At 46.8% G+C, this 8,875-nt stretch overlaps 1 long non-coding RNA gene across 1 annotated transcript in view; it reads left to right on the top strand.

Moving 5' to 3' along the window:
* Positions 1 to 378: 378 nt before the first annotated feature.
* Positions 379 to 8,875, top strand: part of LOC112627935 — a 25,012-nt gene continuing 16,515 nt past the window's right edge. Inside the window, exon 1 of the long non-coding RNA XR_003120249.1 lies at positions 379 to 557. This is a non-coding gene — a long non-coding RNA (uncharacterized LOC112627935). The remainder of the gene's footprint in view (positions 558 to 8,875) is intronic.

Below are 8,875 nucleotides of genomic sequence, written 5' to 3'. Positions count from 1 at the left end.
TTCCTGGAGGAGGTGGCACTGAGGTAGGAGGACCTAGAGGGGAGTTGAGGGGAGGGAGTGGAAGTACAGCCCCCATAGTAGGAACAGCCTGTGCAGGAGCACTAAGGCCTGTGAGTGTCTGTCACTTTTGTTACTATGGTTAAGGCAGAGTCTGGTCCTCACTGTTTCCAGCAAGTTCTCTGTAAGAGTGCATGGTTAGTGAGGGATCCTGGGGAGGAGGGAGACATGGACTTTCTAGAGAGAAGAAAGGAGCTATGTTCCCTCATTGGCCTCAGTCTTTCTCTTCCCTCTCTTCATACCCCTTAGAAGTGCAGACATTGCAAAGCCCATCCCCCTTCACAACTAACGCCACCCCTCTGATGGCTGCATCCCTCCCTAGGAAGAAAGAACTCCAGTGGCTGCCAAGAGCCCCTGCCAGATGCTCCTCCCCACCACCCTGGCATCTTGTGCATAGTAGGTCTCGGGAAATGCCTCCATCATGACTGCTATTGGAAAGGAAGGCAAGTCTCCTGTTTGTGGCCCAGCGTGCTGGCTGTGAGTCACCTGGAGTTTCCTAGGTGAGTAAGTCGGAAGGTTGAGGGAGGGGCAGGAACAGGCATGTGGAAAGAGAAAAAAAAAAGCACTAATATTTCAGGGGAAGGAGTGGGCACCCCCTGTTATGGAGAATTCATGAAGTTGTCAAGCAGGTGGTAGCATTGACTAAGACAACCTTTAAGACAGAGGAGGTTTTAAGAAGCAGATACGAGGAATGGTGGTGAGAGCAGGCACCCCCAGGCACAGGGAACAGCATGGGCAAAGGCCCAAGGGTGGGATGGGGATAGTGTGGGCCACACACAGGAACAAATGGATGTGCCCTTTGGCTGAAAGCTGAGATGGGTAAAGAGGAATCTTGGCATTGAGTTTAGAGATGAAGAGAAAGGCCAGAGCATGGCCACTCTGCAGTGGGACTCTCTTGGGAAGGGCATGGAGAGCCTTTGGAAGTTCTTTTATTTATTTATTTATTTTACTTTAAGTTCTGGGACACATGTGCAGAACTTGCAGGTTTGTTACACAGGCATGCATGTGCCATTGTGGTTTGCTGCACTCATCAACCCGTCATCTAGGTTTTAAGCCCCTCATGCATTTGGTATTTGTCCTAATGCTCTCCCTCCCCTTACCCGCCACCCCCTGACAGGCCCCAGTACGTGATGTTCCCCTCCCTGTGGAAGTTCTTGAGCAGACAATGTTAGGAAGGGTAAACAGGCAACAGTTTCCACAATGCACTAGAGTCCAGAAAGGAGATCACCAAGGGGTCCCATGCAAGAGGTAACAAGATACTGAGCTACCACTGCGTGGAAAGGAGCAAAGAAGGATGAGACAGGACTTATCAACAGACCATTCCACAGAAACACAGGACTTCTAGTCCATCTTCCTGTTTTTCCATTGGGAAGACCAGTAAGAATTGCCCAAGGTCACCTAGCTGATTAGGTAGTTGACATCTATTACACCTAGGATGGCAATCTTTAATCAATTGGTAGTGGCTGCCTGAAGGGTTCTATTGAGATGTTCTCAGGCCTCATCCCAGATGAACTGGAAGGAGTGGCGTGATTGATTAATGATGTCTGCCACTAGCAAAGGAATTGTGGAATGGCTTGAGCTCCACCTGTTTGTTGTCTCTGCCTGGGTAAGCCTCTCTGTGCCCCAGGGTGAATATTTCTGTCTTCCCCAGCTTATAAAATACTTGCAGGGATCAACGAGATCATGTGTACAAAAATGTTTGAAGACTAGCAAGGCTGCCTAAGTAGGAGGGGTTGTTCCCACGATTATGCATGCCTGTGTTAGCCACCTTGATCCTGGTGCCAGAAAAAGCACACAGCCCCCCAACATCCTCAACAGCTTTTACCCACCAAATGTCCCCAGTATATTGACTTGGTTGTTGACTAAGGAAGGTGTAGTCACAGGTGGCTGCCCGGGGGCTGAGACTGGGGAGCAAATGGAGGCCTGACATATTTTAACAACTGCGGATTGAGGGCTCCATGAGTCACCCAGCTCCTTGGCACATGGAATTGAGGGCAAGGCCACTTTCATGATCAGAAAGAGCCTGATACTGTGAGAAGGTGCAGCCAGTGAGCTGCTTCTGCCCCATATTGTTCGACTCCAGCCTTCGGGCCACCATGGGCTTCACTCTGTCCCCTGGACACCACGGCATCAGGTTAGCCACAGGCAGGACTCCTATCCATACCTGTGGGTCGTGTCTCCTTACCTGCTTCCAGAACAGTGGATCCTGAGGGCTGGGGAAGACCTTTCCAGTGGGCTCGGATCCACAGGGATTTTCTTTCCATGGGGGTTTTTGTAGGGAGATGACTTGGTGAAGCAGAGACTAGATTCAGACTCACAGGACCCAGAGCATGACCCCAACTCTGCTACCCACCGGCTGTGGGACCTTCAGCAAGTCACCTAACCTCTGTGCCTGTGTTTTCTTATCTCTGAAATGGGGGTAAAATGATCTGCTCTGCTCAGCTCCGTGGGAAGTGTGAGATTTAACTCTCTGAAATCAACTTGCATTCTCAAAGAACTGCCATGTTTTGAAAGCTCTGTCATACCCATTTTCATATTTGAGTCTCACAGGGCTCCTGTGAGGTACACAGGGCAAGCGTGTGTATGATCCTCGTTTTACAGAGGAGGAAATTGAGGCCTAGGGTCAAACTGCCAGTTAACGGTGACGCTGGGCCTAATTTCAGGTGCCTGTGCTCAGTCTGTTGGGTGAGGGAGTGGTGGGGACACCCTGTCTGAGAGCTCCAGTCAGGTGTTGAAAAGCCAGAAAGGGGACCGCCACTCAGCCAGGTCTCTGCCACTGCCCTTCTGCTGTGGGGATGGGGCAAGCCTGCAGTCCCCATAATCTCCCCTGTGCTGTCACATACCCTCTCTTCCCATCACACGCCTTTCCCCTGCCCATCAATCGACTCAGTGAGAGTCTCTCTTCCTCGGAGAGGCAGTTGCACAGTACCCATTGGTTGAGCCCAGCCTGGAGTTGGGAGCAGAATAAGTGTGTATTTATTTGTCCCTGAGGGCCCCCTCTGGACCCCCTAGGTGACCTTTGACTCTTGTGTCTGGATGTGGAACATCTGCCTGAGTCACATAGTCTCTGCCTCTCAGGTCTCCTGGAGCCACCAAAAAGATCCCATTTCTTGAATACCCGCGTAGTGCCAGGCAGAGCCCTGTGCGGGTTCACATAGGCCACCACTCACTCCTTACAGCTCCACGAGGTGTATCAGTGAAGGAAGCTAAGTTATCCTCCAGCAACCTCTCATTTCCATGGCCTCTACCAGGTTTGTCTCTCACTTATGACTTTTGAAGGCTGGTAGGGACTTCTGTTCCATGTCCTCTTTGTTCTGACTCTGCAAACCAGACTGGCAGAGCAGCTGCCATCAGAAACACGGCTGGTCCCCATGGCAGAGAAAGGGCTTGGAGGGCCTTGCATCAGTGATGACACGAGTCAGCCCAGAAATGACATACATCATTTTTGCTCAAAAGCCATTGGCCAAAATGAGTCTCATGCAATCACCCAGGTGCTGAGAAACACGAGCAGGGGAAGAACAGCATTAATTATTCCCATCTTATATTTGTGGGCATGGCAGTTGGAAGCCTGCCCAAGGGCACACAAGGGAGTAGCCACACTGGGACCTAAGGCAGTCATGGTTGCCCCAAAGCCGAGCCCATTCTTTGGCACCATCCTGACCCTGAAGAAGGCTGCCCAGGGCTCAGGAGCAGCCTGGGGATGGTTCTAGGGTCTCCAGGGACAGGATGAGGTCAGCAGGCCTTTGGGATGGATGTCCTGGCTAGGGCCACTTTAATTTGTGGCATGTTAAAGGAATGATTAAATGAGAAAGTGTTTCCAGGTAGGGTGGTCAAGGAAGCCTTCCTAGAGGAGGTGGCACTGAGCTGGGAGGACCCTTCTTGGATAAATCCTTTGTAGAAAGGACACCTCTGTTCAACAAAGAGGTACCAAGTTTCTCTATCTAGCCAAAGCCTCACAGTCCAGCTGAGCAGCTGGGATGAACACAAATGGCAATCAAAAAGTCAGTCTGAAAGGCACCAAGAACACACACTGGGGAAAGAACACCCTCTTCAAGAAATGGTGCTGGGAAAACTGGATAGCCATATGCAGGAGAAGGAAACTAGGCCCTTACCTCACCATACACAAAAATCAAATCAAAATGGATTAAAGACTTAGATGTAAGACCCGCAACCACCAAACTACTAGAATAATAAAACATGGAAGAAATGCTTTAGGACATTGGTCCAGGCAGAGATTGTATGAGTAAGATTTCAAAAGCACAGGCAACAAAAACAAAAATTGACAAGAGGGACTATACCCAACAAAAAAGCTTCTGTAGAGCAAACGAAATAATCCACAGTGAAGAGACAACCTGTAGAATGGGAGAAAACATTTGCAAACTATTCATCCAATAAGGCACTCATATACCAAATACACAAGGCACTCAAACAACACAACGGCAAAAAACAATCTGATTTTAAAATGATCAGAGAACCTGCATAGATATTTCTCAAAAGAAGATAGGCGAATGGCCAAGAAGTATATGAAAATATGCTCAGCATCGCTAATCCTCCGGGAAATGTAAATCAAAACCACGATGAGATATTACCTCACCAAGTTAGAATGACTATCATGCTAAAAAAAGACAAAAAATAATGAATACGGGCAAGGATGTGGAGAAAAGGGAACTCTTACACACTGTTGGTGGGAATGTAAATTAGTAAAGCCACAATGGAGAACAGTATGGAGCTTCCTCAAAAACCTACAAATAGAACTACCATATGATCCAGCAATCTCACTAGTGGGCATTTATCCAAAGGAAAATAAATCAGTATATTGAAGAGATATCCGCACCCTCATGTTTATTGGATTGAAGCACTTTTCGCCATAGCAAAGATACGGGATCAACCTAAATGTCCATAGACAGATACATGGATAAATGTAGTACACACAATGGAATATATTGAACTACAAAAGAATGGAATCCTGTCCGTTGCAGAGGCATGGATTAACCTGGAGGACATTACATTATGTGAAATAAGTCATGCATGGAAAAATAAATACTGCAACTTCTCATTCATATGTGGGAGTTTAAAAATGAGCTGGTAGAAGTCAAGAGTAGAATTGTGGTTACTAGAGGCTGGGAACAGTAGAGGAGAGGTTGGTTAATGGATATGAAGTTACAACTAGTAGAGAGGAATACCTTCTAGGGTTCTGTAGCACTGTAGGGTGAATACAGTTAACAATAATTTAATGTATGTTTTCAAAAAACTAGAAGAGAGGATTTTGAATGTTCACAAGACAAAGACTAAATGTTTAAAGTGATACATATGCTAATTACTCTGATTTGGTCATTACACATTGAATATATGTATTGAAATATTCTGTATCCCATAGATATGTACAGTTATTATGTGTCAAGTAAAAATAAAAGGAAAAAAATTTTTAGAAGAGTCAGTCTGTCCTTAGGACTAGAAAAGTAGATGATTGGACAATGACATCTACTTTTGCTGCCTCTCAGAACTCACTAGAAAAACAGTAAATAGTGGCTTAAAATATATCTGTATATCTGTAAATATTGGGAAGCAGAAGAAACTACAGCAACAAAATATTGGAAGATGGAAAGCAGATGGGCCACTGTATATGAAACCCAAGAAAATGGAATACTTACCCAGTAGTGGGAAAAGCAAGAGTCAACCAGGCTTACATTCAGAATTTTTAGAAGGTCCAGAAACTGGAGGCTCCAGATGCCTCTGGAAGTCGAAATGAAGAGGGGCTAAATAAGGGAACTGAGTGAAAGTCTGTTTAAGAAAAAGACAGACCTCAGATTCTCTCTCTACCTCTAAATCAATTGATGTCTACAGCTAGCTCTCTCACTCCCCGCAAAGATTGGAGGTTATTTTCTTGAAGGGGTAATATAGGAGGGTCTCTTGACAGATGGGTACCAGCAAAAGTTGAGGGCAGAGGTCCCATGTCACCTGCTGGAGAATTAAGTGAGTGTATCGTGTTGGTGCTGACATCACCTCCGTCCTAGCCCTCCACCCCTAATCTCTACCCAAGCCCTGGCAGCCAGGCTTCTCCTTTCAGTCAGGAGACTGGAATAGTCCTTCCTGAAGAATCTGAGCACCTCAAAAAGATGGGGATGCTGACATTAGGAGCTCCCCAACTAAGTGACCTGGCAGATCTCCTTACAGGGGCACCTGCAGTTGACAACCCACTTCTAGCTAGCTGACTCGTTCCTCATCATCACACATGAGCCCACAGCCAGAGATTCACAGGCAGCTGAAGAGAGCCTCTAACATGAAAGATCGCTGTGTATCTACCAAACAAACAAAAAAGCAATTTGGAGGAGTAAGACTTTGCAAGGGAAGAAATTGCAAAGTAAACAAAGAAAACTTGTCATTACTCCAGAAATATATGAGATGTGCTACGAGAAAAATCTTCAACAAATTAAACTTAACAGAGGTCAACTGAGCAAGGAACAATTCATGAATCAGGCAGCCCTGGAACCAGAATAGGTTTAGAGAGACTCCAGCATTGTCTTTTGGTCAAAGAAGATTTATGGACAGAAAAAGGAAAGTGATATACAAACGAAATGAGATACAGAAACAGTTGGATTGGTTACAGCTTGGCATTTGCCTTATATAAACATGGTTTGAACAGTTGGCCATCTTTAATTGACCAAAACTTGGTGATTGGCGCAAAAGTAGGTTATAGTCTGTTTGCACATCCAATTAGGCTGCAGTTTACTATGAACAGAGAAACCCGTAGGTCAAACTTAAAATATGTAAGAAGATGCCTTTAAGATACACTTAATTTAACAGATGAGATTATAATCATGAAACAAGAACGGGATCCTATAAAAAATTATAAAAATAACTCTTCCTTTTCACTTTCTCTCTTCCTTTCAATGGTCCATTAGGTGGAGCAGCACAAAGTGGGTGTGCTCTTGGGGGGGGGGGGTCTGGGGTGGTCCAGTGTCTGAGTCCATGTTTTGTTGCTTTAACAGAATACCTGAGACTGGGTAATTCATAATGAATAAAAATTTATTTGACTCATGGTTCTGGAAGCTGGGAGATCTGAAATCAAGGATGTGCATCTGGTAAGGGGTTTCTTGCCTTGATATAATATGGTGGGAGGCAGCACATGGGTGAGACAGCACTCAACAAAGAGAAGGAAGGGGACTGAGCTCATTTTGATGAGGATGCCGCTCCTATGATAATAAACCCAATCCCATGATAACACTACTCCATTCACGACAACGGAGCCCTCATGGCCTCATAACCTCTTAAGGATCTCACATCTTAACGCCGTTGCATTGGGGATTAACCATATAATTCTGCTCCTGGCCTCCAAAATTCATGTCCTCACATACAAAATTCATTCCATCACAATGGCCCCAAAAGTCCAAAGTCTCATCTAAATCAGATATGGGTAAGACTCAAGATGTGATGAATCCTGAAACAAGTTCCTCTCCAGCTGTGAGCCTATGAGATTAGACAAGTTATGTGCTTTGAAAATACGACTGTAGGACAGACATAGGATACACATTTCCATTCCAAATGGGAGAAATAGGCAAGAAAAGAGAGGTATCTGGTCCCAAATAAGCCCACAACCCGACAGGGCTCATGTTAAATCTTAAAGTGGAAAATAATCTTGGACTCCGTGTCCCACCGTCTGAGCATACTGGAGTAGGGTTGGGCAGCTCCACTCCTACGCTTTGCTGGGCTCAGCCTACAATGCGGCTCTATGGATTGGAGTCTCGTGCCTGCATCCTTCCTGGGAATGTGGTGCACACTGGTAGCGCCATCATTCTGGGGTCTCAGGAGTGGTTCCACCCTCATGGCTCCAGGAGGCATTGCACCAGTGGGACTTTCTGTGGCGGCTGTGGCAGCTTTGCCCCTGTGGCAGGTTTCTATCTAGGCCCTCAGGTTATCACATGACATCTTCTGAAATCTAGATAGAGGCCACTGTGGCCCCACAGCTCATGCACTCCATATCTCTGCAGAGTCAGCATGATGTGGTTGCTTCCAAGGATTACTGTGCCTTTCAGAGCTGCAGCACGAGCTGCCATGGGGCCTGGGTGAGTCATTGCCGGGGCAGCCAAGGGGCACTGCACCAGAATACAAGGAGCGGAGCCCTGAGGCAGCCCTGGGCAGCAAGTGCAGAGGTCCCACAGGCGCCTCTCTGGATACTTCGGTGTCTAGGTCTGAGCTTCCCTTGAAGATCTCTGAAATGCCTTGTAGACTGGGACTCCCTGGAGAAATGGCTGATTCAGAACTGGGGCAGAGAAAGTGCAAGATGAATGTGGAGCATCTTGTGGGGCCAGAAAGCAAGGAAGCGCTCACAGAATGATGGGGACATGTCAAAAGGGCACAGACACCACCCCAAAGGGGCTCCCATTGGTAGCACCAAAATATGTAATGTCGGTAACAGGTTATAATCCATTGAGTAAAATAAGAAACAATGAGTCCATATTCACATGAACAAATAAAGGAGTAAATTGAACAGGACAGTTACATGGCATCAAAGGGCCTCCCACAAAAATACATACCAATTACAAAGAGCAAAAGAATAAGTCGTTGGCCGGGCGCGGTGGCTCAAGCCTGTAATCCCAGCACTTTGGGAGGCCGAGGCGGGCGGATCACGAGGTCAGGAGATCGAGACCATCCTGGCTAACATGGTGAAACCCCGTCTCTACTAAAAATACAAAAAACTAGCCGGGCGTGGTGGCGGGCGCCTGTAGTCCCAGCTACTCGGAGGCTGAGGCAGGAGAATGGCCTGAACCTGGGAGGCGGAGCTTGCAGTGAGCCGAGATCGCGCCACTGCACTCCAGCC

This window comes from Theropithecus gelada, chromosome 7a (assembly GCF_003255815.1).
Source record: "Theropithecus gelada isolate Dixy chromosome 7a, Tgel_1.0, whole genome shotgun sequence".
In the NCBI taxonomy this organism is placed as follows: Eukaryota; Metazoa; Chordata; class Mammalia; order Primates; family Cercopithecidae; genus Theropithecus; species Theropithecus gelada.
Note: the sequence above shows the minus strand (reverse complement) of the source record. Positions and strands in the feature narration are given on the sequence as shown.